We start from the raw sequence: 20,041 nt of genomic DNA, 5'->3' as shown, positions 1-20,041 counted from the left end.
CCATCTTTTTATCACCTTAGTTAGAGAATAAATTCACTGTAATATAATCAAGAGCTGTGTGTGTTGCCTATTTATAGTTCCTGCCAAGAGAATTGACCCTTTAGATATGAGACTGACTGACTGATTTAAGATAATTGAGCGATTATTAACTAACTGATCACTAGTAATAATTGTATAATTATTCAAAACTACCTAGAGGTCCGGAGACTCTAGGATTATAACAACTCCGGTGGTGCCCTTAACGAGGAAATTTTGATTTTATGAATTTTAATTCATAATTGGGTATCAATTCTCATAAATTTATTAAAATGCATAACTAATAAATTTAGGTCTACTATAATTGCAATATTGTTCTTTTTATATGATTATTGCATTACTCGGATACGGTACCATTTCCATTGTAGGAACAGGTGAACATGAGATGACAAGACAATACATACAATTACATAGGTATAAGAGCATAAACTTTGTTAGTAAAATAATATAGTTAAAGTATCTAAAGTAAAACTACTTGTTAAGTAGCACAGTGGGTCATGCTAGATGTTGTTTGAGCCCTCTTCAACCAGTTACTATAGTACTTGTGTGAGTTTAAAATTTTCACATTCATTTTCAATACTCAGTGTGGTTTGTTTTAAATTATTTTTTTATTTGCCCAGGACCATAATCATATTGAATGGAGCACAAGAAATAAAATGAATAACAAAGACAAAATGACGGCATACTGCTTGGTAAATAAAAATATTACTAAAAAAGAAGGAACATCCCTCAAAAAGACACCCAGTTTGTCAAAATGATTTACACTGGTACTAACATATCGGTACCATGGGGCATGGGAGTAATTATCATGATTCCATCATTATATTTGAGGTACTGTGGTAAGATCCAAGGTACTGCAGTATGTACCATGGTCATATCTGAGGTTCTATAGTATGTACCATGATTATATCTGAGGTTCTATAATATGTACCATGGTTATATCTGAGGTACCATATTATGTACCATGGTAAATCTGAGGTACCATACTATGTACCATAGTAACATCTGCAGAACCATGCAATGTACCATGGTAATATCTGAGGTACTATAGTATGTACCATGGTAAATTCATTCTACAAAGGACTTCTTCAGTTCTGACTGACTGGTAGGAAAACTCAGCTATTTAACCTCAGTGGGGTCGTTTGCCAGGATCGTCAGTGCATCAGTGCTCCTGGTTGCTGTAAGGACAGTCGTTACAGTCATTAGGACTACCCGTGGCCAAGACTGAATGACCATCGTTGGCATCTTCACCCGAGGCCAATGGGTTACGTTTGTTGAGTTTCCTGGGAAGCGATGAAAGGACCACATTGCAAGTGGGGGATAAGTGGTGGTGTAGACCCCCTCCTCTGTTCAATGATGGCTTCTCAACCCGGGCCGTTTCCCTACCTAAGTCCTCCGGATGAGGGACGAAACGTCTTCCAGTATCTTCAACCAAGTCCAGTTGCCCTTGACTTTAACCTTCGTTGGACATTAAAGATCAGATCCATGCCCTATTTGAGAAGTTGTGGATTCAATGTATGTTCTGTGGATGAAAATGATTGTGTACATAGACTGAATACAGTGGACAATGCAACAATCCTGACCCAAAATGTCAAAACCAAGCGGGAAGCTTCCTGTCAGTGATCTGATGCGAATGCGGAAGTACCTGAAACCTGCATTCTATTGAACGGCCACCAGGGGTACGACTATTCTGGTTGCAAAAAGAAGTCCGGCTCCGTTAGAAATAAAGGCTAAATGACCCTACTTCTCATTACCTCAGTAAACACTTTCCTGATGAGTTTATGGTCTCAGTCGCTAGTTTCATGTCTTCTTCAATACAAATTATGTCCATTTAGTAAATTATGGTCAAATAGCCATAAAGCAGAGTATGTTTCAGGGCGGGATTATCTATGTTTGACAAGTTGTTACCATGGCGACCTGTCAATCAGGCTAGAGGCGATTCGTACCCTCGGCACTGTAAATTTAACCAGAGTCGTTGAAAAAGCTTATTAGGAGTCGGCTTGTCACTTTCTCTGGTGAGTACATATGCACCCAGCTAAGCTTTAACGTCTCGTCCAAATATGGTCACTTCTGGGCACTTCCTGGTTGCAAAAACTCAACATGGCAGCGACCTATTGGCCAAACTCGAGGCTTCAAAACAGCAGTCCACAAACCAATGGGTGATGTCACAATGACTACGTCCATTTCTTATTTACAGTCTAGTCTCAAAACATCAAAACCAGAATCAGATTTTTTAAATAGTTTAAAAGATCTCTCTCTCTTTCTCTAATGTTGCAGCTGAAGCTAACTGTAGTTACTTCATACTGCTGAATAACTTAATCTAATACATTATAACTGAAGAGGTGATTGTGTACAGTATTTGCCTCAATGTTGTGGAGTATAAGTAAAAAACAGCTTACATGAGTAAATATTAGTGCCGGGCAAGATTAAAATTTTAAATCGTGATTAATCCCATGATTTTCTGCGATTAATCGCATAGTTATGCACAAAATTGAATTATGAATTCTAAAGTAGTGTATTACGCACTTCTAATTTAAATGTACTGCTATATATTTACAAGTGCAATAACGTGGTTTCAAACACTTCAAACAAATAAGGTGCTTTTTACCAGCAGTATTCCCTTTACACAGTAGCAATAAAATATTTCTTGTAAATCTCAATTTAAACATTAATGTAATCAAATCAAATATAAAACCAAAGCTATTTGCCACTGCCGGGGCATTACCTTTCATAGCATGTTAAAACAAGAGTCCAGAGCCACAATAATAACATCTAAACTGGCACCTTCTGAGCAACAGGTTAACATATATGAATCTGTTTTCTTGTTTGTTTTTTTCTGAACAGGTATCAGCAGAAACATTTTTCTTTCATCAGGGAGCAGCGTAAACAGTCTATGTTGAGTAGTAAGTGTCCCTGTTAGAGTGAGGTGAAGCGGTCGGCTCACGTGCACGCTCGCCAGCTGCTGAAGTTGAATTGTCTTCAAAGTTTTTGTACTCAACATGCAGCACAAAGTTTGTGAGTTTCCAGAATCTATTACTGTTTACTAAATAGAACATTAACAGTAGGGAATTTGCATGGCAGAGCATTCCCACAAAACTAGATGAAGACCTCTCAGGTAAAGTTATGCAGTCTCTAATTTTAATTTAAGTTAAATAGGCTACAGCTGTGTAGCACACAGAAGTCGTTGCCATGGTTACTATCCATAGAGCACATGCCGTTGACTCACAGAGCGCTTGTCTGGTGTCTGATCACCAGAGCCAAGAGCAACCCCGTGGGGCCAAGTGACGACGTTGTGATTTTAAAAACATTCCTAAGACCGACATCTTCTCCAAACTAATCAGCATGCATTGTGAAGCTATCCACTATGGAATTTGATCACTTGTCTTGCTTTTGTTTATCTAATTCTCCCACATGCTGCATCCAGCGTAGTCTGCCGAAGCCTCCCTCCACTGCTTGTTTGGGTGGGTGATTTGCAGGCTGGTCAACATCCCACCCCTCCTGTGACCCATGATTTGACTGTATGTGTATTCAGAGCCAGTGAGCAACGGACTTTCAAAATACTAATAATAAAAACTGCGTTAATGTGCGATAAAATAATTGTTGCGCTCAATTAATTAATGCGTTAAAGGCAGGGTAGGTAAGTTTGAGAAACTAGCGAGAAACTGCTTGATTTTTGAAAGTATCCAACAGAGAAATTCCCACCCCTCCCTGCTGGGCTCCTTCCAAAGCCACGCCCCCAAAACATGTGAACGCGCGTTGCCGACTCTGCTGGAGAACGAGCACAGTGTGACTAGCGGAGAGCTTTATCGTTATGAAAATAAACAACTCGGTTGTTAGTACTCATTATCAAGCTTGCATGTTAATATTGGATAGGTTTAAAAAGACAGGCAACAGGTCGCTGTGCTAACAGCTGCGGTAACATTGGGCAAAGCTAAAAACATTTAGTAATTATTTAGAAAATACACATTTTCCACTACACGAACGTGAATTTCGTGTTAGACTCATAACCTGTACGTTGTTTTGCATGTTAGAGCTTCCACGGTGACAGCATTATAGTCTCTGATGAAGACTGCACTCCAGAGCCAAGCGCAGACCGGGACAGGCCCGGAGTCGAGGCGAAGCAGAGGAGGGAGGGCTGCTGGTGTCCGTGGAAGAAGAGGCAGAACAGGGAGGACGAGGTGCAAGCCGAGCAGCACATACCTGCATCGAGCTTCACACTCCAACAACGGCATATGAACTGGTTTATATATTTTAAATGAGTCTATTGTCTCCCAGTGTACTTGTCTCAAAGTTTCTCTGGTGTTTCCCCCTAAGCCCATTGGGTGTCAAAAATAAAGTGCTATGTAATCCATCACTATTGTTATTACTTTTTCATTATTGTTTACTGATTACAACAACTAACTACTGCTCTGCTTCAGCCATCGGCTCATCTGTGTTATGTACATTGACCTGGTGTAATGTGGACTCAGAAGTCCTGTTAGACAACAAAGCCCTGTTTAATACAAATATCTGATGATGTTGATCTTTCCCATTTGGGGTTCTAACAACTACAGACCAGAATCTGAGGACTGTGGACAAAATCCAGACTACTGTGCTTTCATGCACCACACATGGCTGATCTTCCAGATCCAGGACAGAGTAACTGACAGTACAGTCAGGCAGCATACAGACAGTTTGTAGTGTGGCAATGTGGAGCACTTAGACACAGAGTCGTGATACTGAGTTGCTGTTTCTGGAAGATATACAACTGTCATCCTGATCTACTAGGACAATACAGAGGTTTAATCCTAGCAGGGTGTAAGATGTAATGTCACCAACTGCTACACAAATAATTCCATCCACTGTGTGGATGAATACCTGTACATTGTTAGTTTTATTCCCAGGAGGGTAGAGAAAATACAAAGTATATTTTTCCCTTATCTGGATAATATTTTCATCCTTTTTTAAATAAAACATTGAAAATTATAAATGCCTTTTCTTTACACTTGCAGCATAAACGAACAACTACATTTATGTCTTATGTCTTCAATAATCACATCCAAATGTGGTATAACACACTCCAGAAATACATCGGGGATGACGGGGATCATCAGGTCTCCTGGTTCTGCTTCATCAGGTCTCCTGGTTCTGCTTCTAGGCATCTCCTCAGTAGACAATCGTTGGAGGAGGAGTATGGCACTCTGGAGGTCTGTGATGTAACTGTAGTCCTTCTCCAGCTTCACTGAGTTCAAGCTCCACTTCCTGGACTTTTTGTTGTACACCTTGCTGTACCTGATAATACAGAAAAGAGTTTCAACTTAGTGAAAAGTTTGTAATACCTGACATTGTTCTCTTATTGAGTAGTTAGCATTTCCACATGAAATGCAATCAAAACAATAAATCAGCTCCATCTATCTGTATTCCTCATATTGTTTAATATTTTTTGACTCATCACTTATAAATGTATTGAGTAAAATGTATAGGAGTACTCATAATGCAACATACTGAACTGTGTCATCAGCTTTTCTCCTGGTGGTCTGTGGACACGCTGGTTGTAATCCAGGCCAGCCAGCATGGTCCAATCAGTGTACTGGTGAGAAGCACAGGGTGTTGGAAGACTGCAGGTGGCCTGAGGGCGCAGTAGAAATAAAACATACAGGATTTTTTACTTCTGGTAAAATAAGTAATGGCATAACACCAGTTACAGTAAAAGTTTTAGCTATGAACAATGTCAAAATTTTCCTTTAGCCAGCATTGTTTATGTATACCAACATTGAAATGTCTTTCTCATAACTACAAACACACAACTACATACAAAAAAAAGTAACATACAGTCAAACATCAACTGCAGACACAAGATAATCACACAAACAGATTAGATACAAGGTAAAGATAACGTAAAGTTAGGTGTAAACAACAGCTCTCACTGCTGTTTTCCAGCTCACCTACAGCTCGATATAATTCATCGTCTCTACTCTCGCTCCTAACGTTACACCAGCCTGCACTCGTAGCAACAGTTAGCTGTATGCTAAGTAGGTAGCTACTGTTAGCTGTATGCGTAGTTAGCTACATTTGCTAGCGATGAAATTACCTTAACTGTGCAGCAAAATAAAGCCACCACGGTGTGTTAGCCCCTTGGTGTTCTTCAGTTGTCACTATCGTTGAAAAGCCATGCAGATATCACCCACCGGTCTAACCGCTTCGTTCGTCAGGTCTGAGCGAGCTGGTGCGCGCACGGGGGCAGCTCCTGTAGCAGCAGGGTTAAGTTTTCAACCAGCAATAATCACGTCTCAGGAGAACTTCATAGTAGCAGGGCTGGTAGCCATGGCAGTAAGGGAGAGTGACAGTCACCCAGCCGATCATTGCATTGCGTTTACTGCAGCCCTGAGAGGACTACAGACAGCCGATTTTTATACTCTCTTTTTCAGTGCACCTAACTTTTTAATATGCATTGGTGTATATAGACAGTTTCAACAAATCACCGTAAAGATTCAAGTTAAAGCTGGTGTAAATAGCACATTGAACTCATAAAGCACTTGTTTTTGTAAATATATTTGTGATGGATTTAAAGTTTTCCATGGTAAAAATTTAAGCACCTAGAGCAGCAAAATGTACACTTGTCTTGTTGCTCAAGTATAGAAACATGTATCTTGATTTATTCCAGACCGTGACTCAGTACGTGATTCATCTGCAGAACTCCACTGTCAAAGCCAACTTGACAAAGCGTCTCCTGAACAGTGAAAACATGCTGTCCTCCGTGACTGAAGAGAGAGACCGTCTGAACGCCAGCCTAAGTGACACGACTAAAGAGTTGGACAGGCTTCGGAGTCCAAACAGAGTGAGTGCTTGCCTGTATGGATTCTGCACAGCTGAATAGAACATGCTTATATGATCTGTTCTATCGTCTCATCTCAGTTTGCCTATTCCTAATATTGTCACTATCCTGATCTGTGCCTGTCTTCATCTTGTTTTATTCGGTTATTCTCGGGTGCTTGATTCATGCCTGGTTTCTGTCTGTTTTGTTGTTTATTTGATTGTGATTTGATTGATCTGTTCTGTGTTTTGGATATCAGTTCCTGTGTCTTTCTGCATTTTAGTCTGTTCCTCTGTTCTCCCTCATTGGTTTCAACTGCTTGCGTTCTGACTACCTTATGTCCTCCACCTGGTCTTACTTAGTGTTTAACGTAATCTACACTCTGCGCATGTGTTGGCGTCTGTAGTTACCTGTCAGAAGCTCCGTCTTAAACTGGTCCGTTTTTATCTCTGGTCCCATTCCCACAGTTGGTCGCGGTGTTGGCCACTTCAGTAGACTCCTTGGCCTTCACGACTGGCTCCAGTCCGCCTGCAGGGCTCACCGTGTGTTATGTGGATAATTTTAATATTTTCTGGCAAAGAATGTCTCTTTTTAAGACAGACGGACTTCACCCAAACAAACGGCTCAGAAATGTTAGCTGCTCACATACAGCATGTGGTGCGGTCCACACATGACTTACGTGAATGACTAATCATTCATGCAGCACACCTGGACACACCACCGCTCACTGAACAGATCTCTGCCTCACTGCCACAAACAACTGTCTCCACCTGCTGGCATGTAAAACTGTCTGCTCCCAGCGTAGTTCCAAAGACTTCTATTCCTGTCATCATCACGCATAGACCAGTAAACCGAAATGTGGGTCAACCGAGGGTCAGTGGTCGTGGTGGTGGGCTAGAGAGTGTGTGTATAGGAAATATTTTAAATGTCATCAAGTACGCTGTGATGAATTTAACTCCTTTGAAGTTCTCACTCTTGGAGGGCTGTAACCTATCATATTTGTTATAATTTATTTATTTTTATCTACTCTGGTTTTAAATTATGACAGAATTGTTCTTTGTGGCGATTTTAATATTCATGTTTATGACCCCACCAATGTTAATGCAACTGACTTTTTAAATATGGCCACTTCTTTTAACTTCAAACAACATGTCAAAGGGCAAACACATAACCGTGGTCATACACTGGACTTGGTTTTTACCCTGGGTGTCAGCATTTCCTCGGTGGAATTAGTGGACATGACCATATCTGACCACAGATGTATTGTTTTTAGCTGCGAAGTTTTTACTGAAAGTAATGGATTCTGTTGGGCCCCATTTGATCTCTGTTTTCAACAGCTCCCTATCTACTGGTTGTGTCCCTGATTATTTTAAAAGGGGTTGCGTGAACCCACTTTTAAAGAAACCTGGATTAGATCCCTCCCTCCCACATAATTTTAGACCAATTTCAAAACTGCCTTTTATTGCAAAGATTCTAGAAAGCTTTGTGTCCAAACAGCTGCTCACTGTACTGGAAAATAACAACATATTTGAAAAGTTTCAATCTAGTTTCAGGAAGTACCAGAGCACTGAGACTGCCCTGCTTAAAGTCACCAATAAACCTTTTAATGTCTGCTGATGATGGCATGTGCTCAGTCCTGGTACTCCTGGACCTTAGCACTGCTTTTGACACCATTGATCACAACATCATGTTAGACAGACTGAGGCACTGGGTGGGGATCTCTGGTACTGCCCTAGAATGGTTTTCATCCTACCTGTCAAATAGGAAGTTTTGCGTGTCTGTAAACAACTATGTCTCCTCATTCTGTCCAGTTAAATATGGTGTGCCTCAGGGGTCGGTCTTAGGACCCATTTTGTTTTCCTTGTATCTGCTTCCCCTTGGACATATTATCCATAAACATGGCATTTCTTTTCATATTTATGCTGATGACACACAAATATACTTGCCCGTCAGATCCACAGACCCTGGAATGCTGAGTTCACTTACCAACTGCCTTTGTGAAGTTAAAAAATGGATGTCAAATAATTTCCTCCTACTGAATTCAGAAACAACTCACAAAACAGAAATCCTGGTCATCGGGTCTCAGCAGATGGCAAATCAAATACTGCCATCTGCTGGTTCCCTAGTAAATCACATTAAGCCTGTGGCAAATAACCTTGGTTTCTGGTTTGATAGTAATTTAAATTTCGAGCAGCACACCACAAAGCTTGTTCAATCATGTTTTTATCAACTTAGAAATATAGCAAAAATTCGATCTATGTTAACTTTTAAGGACACCGAGACCATTTTACACACCTTCGTCTCATCACGCCTGGATTATTGCAACAGCCTTTTCACCTGTTTAACCCAAAAATCTATTGATCGACTCCAGACTGTCCAGAACTCAGCTGCCAGGCTTTTAACCAGAACAAAGAAATATGACCACATTACTCCTATTTTATTCTCTATTCTATTGATCACTTTTAAAGCTTTTCATGGCCTCTCGCCTTGTTATATTTCTGACCTTTTAGTCCCATACGCACCAGCACGTACCTTGAGATCCTCGGGCAGAGGTCTGTTGTCTGTTCCTTGTCTGAGTCTCGACTGAAAACTAAAGTGGACAGAGCGTTTGCTGTCAGGGCCCCGAGGCTCTGGAACAGCCTGCCTGAGGAAATCAGGTCAGCTGAGTCAGTGAACTCTTTTAAGTCCCTTCTTAAAACATACTTTTATAGGAGAGCCTTTCCCGATCTTATTTAACTTTATTTTATCCCTTTTATTTTATTGTATTTTACTAATTTTATATTTATCTTAAACGTGTATTTTAGTCTTTTCAATGTTTTTCATGCTTTTATCTTCTTGTCTCTTGGGTATTATTGTCTTTACACTTGCTAAAGCACTTTGTAACTTGTTTTTGAAAAGTGCTCTACAAATGAAGATTATTATTATTATTATTATTATTATTTTGTATTTGTTTTCTGTGTTCATTCCCTGTCCTTGTGTTTGCTCTTCTCTGTAGTATGTGTTACTTTGTTTATTAGTCAGGTTTCCTTGTTATGAGTTCATTAGTGTTTCTAGTCTTGTTTTACTGTCTCTGTGTTCTTTACTTTTGTTGGATTTTGTCAGCAAGTCATTTATGTTGTCTGTGTTATGTTTCACTTTGTTCTTTGTGTGTTTCATTTTCACTTTACTTCCTGTTGTAGTTTGTAGTTAGTCTGCCCTAGTGTCTCTTGTCGGGTTTTACCTACTGTGCTTGTCTGATTGTCTGAGTAGTGTCACCTGTGTGTAATTAGTTCCCCCCCACCACCTGTGTATTTCAGTGGTTGTCTGTCTTTCAGTTGTTGCCCGTTCATTGTTTGTATGTGTGATAGTTTCAATAGGGCCCTGTTTCTGAATGCAGGCTTTACAAACTCTGGGCTTAACCCTGAGCTCTGTAGTTGGAATTCTTTCAGTTCCCGAACAGCTGATCAGAATTGGTTCAATCAACTCTGAGTGGTGTTGATGGCCTGATGGAAGCGCCTGTGTGGGGATGGAAAAAAGGCATCATCAATGGAGCCCCAACACTATGATTCACCATGGCTCATTCATCATTTACCAGACTAGAATTTCCTTAATGAATGGTAAAGTGCTGGAATTCTCCTACAGCCCATTACATTGAATTTTAAATAGGAAGGCTATATTTATTAAGCTGTAACCCAATGGGACAAAATGCCGGTGGAAATCAGCTACCTGATTATGAAAATGGGTAAAGATCAAATATAAGACACAGTTTACTCATGAACATGTGATTTTAAAGTCACAGTCACATCCAGTAGGTAAGCCTAAACATTTTTATTTTTGTAGTGGAAATGTGTCTATGGGTTCAAAATAAATAATTTTATTATTGCTGACAACACATTCAGAATATGTGCAGCTAATAATGAAAAACTCACTTTAAACTGCATTTAGGCCTATTTGTTTTAGCTGCACCAGTCATCCCCACTCAGAAATATTCACATTATCTCCAGTGTGATAACTACGATAGGAATGTTCCAATCAGTGCGACTACAATATGATAGATTACTGTTCATTGATCAGTTTTCTAGGTTGCAGATTAGTTTAAACAGTGATTACTGCAGTAATGTATGGAGGACTGATCCTGACAAATTCAGAAATAAATACAGAAATAAATAAATAAGTATCCAATTAAATGCAAAAAAAATAGTCAATAAATAAATGTAGATAGTAATTAAATTATACAAGGAGACATAAATGTATATATCTATTTTAATTAGCTTCTTTACTTCATTTATAATAATTTCCTTATTTATTTATTGTCCGTTATAATCTTCTACTGTTATAACCTTATGCAAATGAGGAGGGGCTGTGTCTCAAGGGGTGAACTTCTCTCCTATTGGTGGACCAGTCAGACGGGAGAGCTCTAGGCCTACTCTACCTGCACACATCAACAAGCTTGCTCCTCACACATTCAGGTGGCTTCCTTCAGTGCGCTGAGGTGTTTAGCAACTCTGTTTGAAAACACTACCAGCCATGTCTTCCTTCTCTTTTCATGTGGACACTCTGACCTACAGAGTTTTCATTTAGCAACGTATACGGACACAGAACTGCAGGAAAGTGAGCTGTTTCAACAAAAACGCCATTGGTGTTGTGTCGGGAGATGCAGTGATTTAACCAGCAGTGAGTAAGAAATATTATGAATAATACATGTAACTTGTTAAGCTATGAGGAGAGTAAAAGTCCGCTAGCCGCTAGGCTAATTTATGTAGTGCTAATATCATATAGGCTAAAGCTCTTAAGCTAGTGGTGGTGACTAACAAATAAACTAATCTTGACAATTACCATTACGAAGAATTTTATGCTTCTGTTAAATGTGATTGCTATTAAGCAGTGTTTTATGTGTGGTGGTAGAGTCAATTTAAAGTTAACTTTACTGCACTTAACCAGTCGAAATGATTTAATGTAGGATAGTTACTGTACTTCTAAGTTTTGCACAGAAAACACAGGAGGAGGCATGTGGAGAACTTAACCATATTCGTCAGAGAAGGAGGAGGAGAAGGAGAGCAACAAATAAAATAATCCCCAAACAATAAAATAAAATCCTTTTATATTTCCCTGCCTTATTGTTTGTGTAGATACAGAGGAAGAATGTGAGAACAGCACACATCTCATCGTTACTGTGTGATAGAGCATGGGGTACTTTTAATACAGCCCACATCCCTAATATTTCTGAGTAACTGTAACAAGTGAAGAACATTCAAGATTTTTTACAACTGTCTGCATAGCTTATTCATCTTGTGTAATGAATGAAAATAAACGGGCCTACTAGGCTCCCCTCTACTTTGACGTTTTAAGATTAGCTGTGTTTTGATCCAACTTCATACACATGTGACATTACTGTACAACTTGAGAAAGGTGAGTTGTTTTCTGCTCCAGCCTGCCTAAAAGAAAAGCATTTTTGGGATTAAATGGACTTTATTAGCTGCTGCAGTGCAGGATGAACTAAGAACAGACCCATTTCTCAACTTATTATTCCAAATCATGCAATGAAGAAGAAGAAATGCATAATAAATCCTGGGACAAAATCTGTCCACGAATACTGTACAGCAAGTAGCCTAATGAACAAGGCTTGTGTTATAGCTGACTTGGGCAGTGAAATGTTGGGGTCATAGTTGTCCACAACTTAAATCAGAATTTAAGGAGAAATGTTTTATACCATCTCAAGACGTCCTATCAGAAAGGTAGGAAAGTATTTCAAATGTACAACTGCAGTACTTAAATCTAAGTAATGTCCCTGACATTTTTGTGTTATTTTACTTTTAATAGACGCATGTAAACAGGTTTTATTCTTCCTGTGAGTATAATCCAATTAATCTTATTTTCACACTGTATATCCGTTGGGTAATTTGATAAATTGTGTTGTATGTGGTGCTCGCATCGTGTACTACTGAGACTTCATTGCCCTCTTCAGATAAGACTCTCAGACTGCAACATGTGTCTTTGTAAAGAGAGAAACAGACAGAAAAAGTCTCTAACTCTGCCTGTCAGCTCGCTCTGCTCCGTTAAAACTGAATTTACCATACAGAATTGAATACAAGTGCACTACAGATTTAGCTGCAGCAAGTGACCGTGTGCTTCTCCCTATACTGCAATTCTGTGTCCATGCACGCAGCAAACTGAAAACACTCTGTCAGAGCGTCCACATGAAAAGAGAAGGAAGACATGGTTGGTAGTGTCTTCAAACAGAGTTGCTAAACACCTCAGCGCACTGAAGGAAGCCATCTGACTGTGTGAAGAGCAAGCTTGTTGATGTGTGCAGGTAGAGTAGGCCTAGAGCTCTCCTGTCTGACTGGTCCACCAATAGGAGAGAAGTTCAGCCCTTGAGACACAGCCCCTCCTCATTTGCATAATGAGGCAGAAATGCATACAGAAATGTATAAAGGACAGGCAGAAATAAATACCATGGGTGAAAATAAATAGGGTAGAAAATGCAACGGAAGAATAAAACAGAGAAAAATATTAAAACACACATAAGTAAATACATTTAAAAAATAAGTAATTAATAAAAAAATTAAAAAGTTGAAGATTATATCAGACAATCAATAAATAAGGAAATTATTACAAAGGTGAATAAGTAAAGAAGCTAATTAAAATAGATATGCTATATGCTTATTTATTTTTTGAGCATTTATTTATTTCTGTATTTATTTCTGAATTTGTCAGAATCAGTCCTCCATAGTAATGTAGCCCACAGTAAGTGTTTTCAGTGCAACTGTCACAGTGTTCTACCTAAAGACAGACATAGATTTCATTCTGTGATGAGGAAAAATCCATGATGTGCAGAGATCTGTCCTTACATCGATGACAGATTGATCACAAAAGCGGTCATGTTCAAGGTCATGTTTGGATGAAAAACTAATAGCCTATACATCCAGGATTTTAAAGTTTTTAAAGATGTAAATATGTTCAGATATGTGCTTTGATATTGACAGCATGAATGAGGAAATGAAACAATGTCAATGTCATGTCCGCAGGAGGGGAGGAGTTGGCAGTTTTCCAACTTATCCTGTTCAGTTTTCACTTGTAAAAGAGGTTTTACCCTCAACGTGACTTCCAGGTTAAAATAAGTGTGTGTGTGTGTATATACCATACATAGACTGTGCATTCCTCACTGCATTAGACAGCATATACTATATTGCTTTTCTTTCGTTTGGGTGTGGTCTTTAAGGTGGACCATTGTCTGTTTTAGCGTTTTCTTAATTTTAAAAAACACAGGGCTGTGGTGTTTTGATAGGTATGGAACACATATGGAATCACGATGTTGTGTTTACTCTTTCTTTCCTAATCACCTGTTGTATTGGTATTCTTCCTGGATCTTGTTGCTTTTTTTCACAAAGGTCTAGTTAGGATTTCCACAAGCTTTAAGTGCCTCCTTCAGATGTTTATGCCCCTTGTCTTGGCCACCAACAATACAACTCCCAACAGCCAGGAGCACTATCAAACCAAAAAGTAGCTCTGCTTTAATCGTGAGAAGATGCAGAGCTGCAGTCTGTATTGACTAGGCACTGTAATTTACACAGTACATTTACCGCTGATTTGAAGCTTAACTTATTGGGAGAAAATCGGTAGTTCTATGTAAAATAAGACATATAGCCAAAATGGCATTAGCCTCATTGCATAACACCTCTGCGAAGATTCAACTGTGAGCTTGGCTCCACAGTCGAACCAGGCTCCTTCTATCGAAGCATCAAATATTACTATTACTATTCGGGGTCACCCCTTATAAGTAGTTCAAGTCCAGTGAAAAACTTTACAAATTTACAAAAATAAGCAGCAAACTGCCAAAGTTAAAAACGTTTGTCACCAAAACTGAGACATTTTCAGATGCAAAAGTAATTAAGGAGTTTTGTTCATTATTTCACTGTAGGATCAACCAATAAATAAAAAAGAGAAAAATGGGGGTGTTCTATACCTTTTGACTTGGTGTATATTAGGGCTGTCCCCGACTAAGGATTTACATAGTCGAATCAGAATCGTCAAGTCTTGCCTATAGTCGACTCATTGTTGAATCGTGTGTTTTTGTGCACGGCGATAGCGAGGGGTGGGTAACATGGTGGCTCCGCTTTAATCTTGAGAAGCTGCAGTCTCTATTCATTCAACTTACACTGTAAATTTCAAGTTAAACTGAGGCTTATTGTTGACCTTTTCTCTCTCGCCTGTCATTCACCGGTCTTGTACAGAGTTTAGCGTGCATGCCTATGCTGCCAACAACTTCATGCACGTCTCGGTTCCTCGCAGGTCTATTTAAAGTAGCCGGCTATTTAAAAACAATATAAGATTCTTTGTGTGGTTCATCAACGGTGATAAATTATCTAAAAGTCCCGCGAGGTGCGGACAACTCGCCACAACACCGGTGAAGCTGGGGCTCACATATACGCTACGCCTACACATGCGCACTGACGACCCTGTTGGGATTACATTTTTGGATTTATTTACCCACTTTAAAAACATTTATTGAAAGTTTTATTTTTTTCCATGTTGTTATTGTTTTTATTTACAGCATTAAACGTTGAAATGTATATTGTAATAGGCCATATGTTAACTGGTAGTTCTATGTAAAATCAGACGTTGAGCACCCCCATATCGTCAAAATGGCATGATCCTTGTTTCGCTGCGAAGCTTTGACTGTGAGATTGACAGTTGAATCAGGCTCCGCCCATCAAAGCATCGAACCTTTGTCTATTCGGGGTCAGCCCTAGTGTACATACTTCCCATCTGTATGAAAAGCCTGTTGTGTCTCCCTCGGATGTCTGCCAGGTAAATTTAGTATAAAACCCTGCAGGTGTTTGAGAAATGATAACTGTAAAATCCATTTGACAACATGTGATAAGATGCTTCCCATTGGACACATTATCCAGAAAAATGGTGTTTATTTTTATGTTTATGCTGATGACATACAAATGTACCTGACTGTCAGATCCATAGACCCTGGAATGCTCACTTACCGACTGCCTCTGTGATGTCAAAAATTGAATGTTAAATCATTTCCTTCAGCTAAACTCAGACAAAACAGAGATCCTGATTTGGTCCCAGCAAATGGCAAAGCAAATACTGCCATCTGCTGGTTCCTTAGTGGGTCATATGATCATGATCATATAAGATCAATGGTAACTTGAAAGACACTGAGACCATTTTGCATGCCTTTATCTCATCATGCCTGGATTACTGCTACTGCCTTTTTTCTTGCTTGACCCAAAAATCTATTGAACGACTCCAGACTGTCCAGAACTCAGCTGGCAGATTTTTGACCACAACAAAGAACTATGATCGCAAAGAAAGAAATATGATGTTTTAGATTCTTTAAACTGGCTGTTTATGATAAAATGTTTTATATTAGATTTATACAGGCAGGGTAATCAGGGTGGCTGAGTCAGTCAACTCTTAAGTCCCTTCTTAAAATATACATTTATAGGAAAGATTTTATTGATTTTAGTTGATTTTATTTAATTATTTATTTTTCTTTTAACTGTATTTTAATTTCTTTAGTTTTTTCTTGCTTTAATCTTATATCTTGTTAACTGTTGTGTTTTTTGTCTTTTGCATTTGTGAAATCACTTTAATATATTTTAGAAAAGTGCTTTATAAATAAAGATTATGATTATTCTTATAGTTTTAAATTTCACTAAAGCCTGAGAATGAGCATGTTTCTACTGTAACTGAATTCAAATATTCATCTATTATCAGTTATTTCTGTGAAACTAGATTACTGGAATGTATGAACTGCTGGCTTCACAGTTTTGAGAAAAACTGTAATAACTTTATCGTAGTGATTAATCATTTCCTTTTTCTAGCTGTCTGAGTCAAACCAAAGATTAGTTTCCATGGAAACAATCTTGAACATACCACGGCCATGTCTTTAAGCTGATTGGCAGCAACATTGATTTTGATGCATTGGTGTTTTTTTGTTTTTTTTGCAGTGTCATCCATCCATCCATCATCAACCGCTTATCCTGGATACATGGTCGCGGGGGGGCTGGAGCCAGCTGACATCGGGCGCAAGGCGGGGTACACCCTGGACAGGTCGCCAGTCCATCGCAAGGCCACTCATAGACGAACAACCACTCACACTCACACTCACACCTAAGGACAATTTAGGGTCACCAATTAACCTAGACTGCATGTCTTTGGATCGTGGGAGGAAGCCGGAGTACCCGGAGAGAACCCACGCAGACACGGGGAGAACATGCAAACTCCACACGCAAACTGAACCCACGACCTTCTTGCTGTGAGGCGACAGTGCTAACCACCGCACCACCATGCCGCCCTTTTTGCAGTGTCACATTTTTAAGTGAATAATTTAATTAATTTAAATTAATATTTTTTTCCACTTTAAACGAGTTAGTCTTTCAAAGCTACTTCAGCCTGAAATATACATATCAAACATTAATTATGTTTGGGGGATTTAAACCTTTAAATGCCATTATGTTTACATAACATGGAGTTCAAACATCAGAATGGTGAAGAAAGAAGATATAAGTGACTTTGAATGTGGTATGGTTGTTGGTGCTAGACGGGCTGGTCTGAGTATTTCAGAAACTGCTGATTTCTTGGGATTTACACGCACAACCATCTCTAGGGTATACAGAGAATGGTCTGAAAAAGAGAGAATATACAGTTGTGTGGACGAATATGCCTTGTTGATGTCAGGGGAGAATGGGCAGACTGGTTCGAGATGACAGAAAGGCAACAGACCATGTCCATCCCTTTATGACCACAGTGTACACATCTTCTGATGGCTACTTCCAGCAGGATATTGCACCATGTCACAAAGCTCAAATCATCTAAAACTGCTTTTCCGAACGTGACAATGAGTTCACTGTACTCTAGTGGCCTCCACAGTCACCAGATCTCAATCCAATAGAGCACCTTTAGGATGTGTTAGAACCGGAGATTCTCATCATGAATCTGCAGCCAACAAATCTACAGCAACTACTACTACATGATGCTATCATGTCAATACGGACCAAAGTCTCTTAGGAATGTGTCCAACACCTTGTTGAAAATATGCCATGAAGATTTAAGGCCCTGTCTACACATGGAAACGTAGTATCAGGTCACTGAACCCAAACATTTTTGAAAGAAATTAAGATTAAGAAGAAATGCTGGTTGCAGTGTTGTTGTGTTGACAGGAAAACAGGAGTTTTTGCATGCACCGTTATCTGCTGTGTTTGATGTCAGAATGTGTGCCACTGCCTGCTTTGTTTACAATATTATTAGGCTCTGATTGGCCAACATGGCTTCACGGTTAGGGTCATATTGCCACCTGGTGGTTTGGTGTGCTCTTGGCAGCGCTTGATTGATCAATTGTATTCTGTAAATTACACCACAGAGTATAGTCTAGACCTGCTCTTTTATGAAAAGCGCTGTGAGATAACTGTTGTTGTGATTTGGCGCTATATAAATAAAATTGGATTGATAGTGTGTGTTTGCATTTTCATGTAGACAGATTTTTTTTTTACAAAGGAGGAAAAACTCAAAATACACGTGTAAGTGTGGAGTAGGCCTAAAGAAGTTCTGTAGGCAAAAGGGGCTCCAACCGGTAATAGCAAGGTGTACATAATAAAGTGGCTGGTGAGTGTATAACCATTGCTGCAGTGCACCTGCATAAACAACCTGAATGAGAACAAAAACAATGTCCCAATTTTGTTTTGGTTCTCCCTGCTCATCGTTTTCATTCCTGAATTAGTTCATAATGCATAGTGTGGCCTTCTAAGAGGAAAGACTTTGCAGATGAAGTTGGACACACACGTGCGCATACACACACAGACCTTTCTTTTACACAGACACCATTATCCAACATCAGTATGACACACATATAATTTCACGCGCAAGGCACCCTTGCAGAAAACAGTTAAAGTGTGAAATTTTGCTGCATGCTTTAAAAGGGAAAAACGTAGCACAAACTGGTGGCCAGATATAAAAATAAAAATAAAAATTTTAAAGCTAGATGAAAAATTAAATATTAACATAAAGGAATTCATCAGTTTAGGTTAGGATAAATGCGGGATCAAAAAAGGCATTTTTAATGGTTTTCAATGGGGCATTCTTTGTCCTTAGGGACGAATGTGTCGGTTTTTGCGTAGCATAGCCATTTTAAGCTAATTTAAAGAACTGACACGACAATCTAAAATTTCTTTAAAAAGAATATCTCCTGGCAAATTTGAGCTATATATGTTCAACACAGCCAAAATGACTTGAAAATAAAAAACGGAATGGCACAAAATGTCGCCAGGAACTCTTCAGGGTTAAGAAAAAATATAAGCAGCATTATATTTCCCCAAAACAGTTATTATTATTATTATTATTATTATTTGTTGTTTGTGCCATTTCACAACAAAAGTTATGTCATTGCACTGTTCATATAGAGCAGGTCTAGAAAATACTCGTAATAAGTAATATTACTTATAGACACCCAAGAATTCCCACCATGAGGCAAGGAAAAACTTCCTTTTAAGAGGCACATATCTCTTACAAAACCATGACTCTGGGTGAGCGGCCATCTTCCTCGACGGCTTGGGGGTGACAATATCCTTTAACACTGGAGAGTAGTTGCATAAGACTTGAATAACCATAAGACAAGGGCATAGACTTTAGTAAGGGCGTGTCCCTACCAGTATTCAGCGACTACTTAATTGTCCCTTGCAATAATTTTGATCAAAAATTTAAATATAACCATTGTTGAACGCCAGTCAACGTATTAGGCACACAAACTGTTTCCAGCTCTACAAATCCAATGCGATCTGAAGTTTTGAATGAATATGTCCTCCCCCCTCATATACCTCACAGTGGGGTTTTTTTTCAGACCCACAGAGACTTTATTTCTGAAAAAGCACTAGTAACAGATGTATTTGATCAGACAAATGTATTCCCCTGCATGGTGTTCAGAGTAATCTCAGTCAGTGTGAAAGTGAGTGGATACATTTTTTTTCTTCAATCATTGAATTAGTCCTGCCCAGGGCCATTAAATAAGAGAGTTACGACGCTCATATTGACTTCTGTTGGAACTGTGGAATGTGGAAGTAACGCTCGTCATGGGGCAGCCGATAGTTCCAAACACTGAATAGTTCCAGCGCTGAGCCCTGTTCATTTCAGTGTTTCTGAAGTACGCTGCCTGGTAAGTTGATGAAATTACTGCATTTGTTGACATTTTAACTCATTAGCTGTCCTCTCATGAATCTA

The 20,041-nt window shown here is 39.2% G+C and overlaps 1 protein-coding gene across 1 annotated transcript in view; it reads left to right on the top strand.

Moving 5' to 3' along the window:
* Positions 1 to 19,938: 19,938 nt before the first annotated feature.
* The window catches only part of LOC123974356 (gamma-crystallin M3-like), an 18,589-nt gene continuing 18,486 nt past the window's right edge, over positions 19,939 to 20,041 (top strand). The window contains exon 1 of the mRNA XM_046054986.1: positions 19,939 to 19,976. The gene's annotated coding sequence lies outside the window, so the exon portion shown is untranslated. The remainder of the gene's footprint in view (positions 19,977 to 20,041) is intronic.

This window comes from Micropterus dolomieu, linkage group LG07 (assembly GCF_021292245.1).
Source record: "Micropterus dolomieu isolate WLL.071019.BEF.003 ecotype Adirondacks linkage group LG07, ASM2129224v1, whole genome shotgun sequence".
In the NCBI taxonomy this organism is placed as follows: domain Eukaryota; kingdom Metazoa; phylum Chordata; class Actinopteri; order Centrarchiformes; family Centrarchidae; genus Micropterus; species Micropterus dolomieu.
Note: the sequence above shows the minus strand (reverse complement) of the source record. Positions and strands in the feature narration are given on the sequence as shown.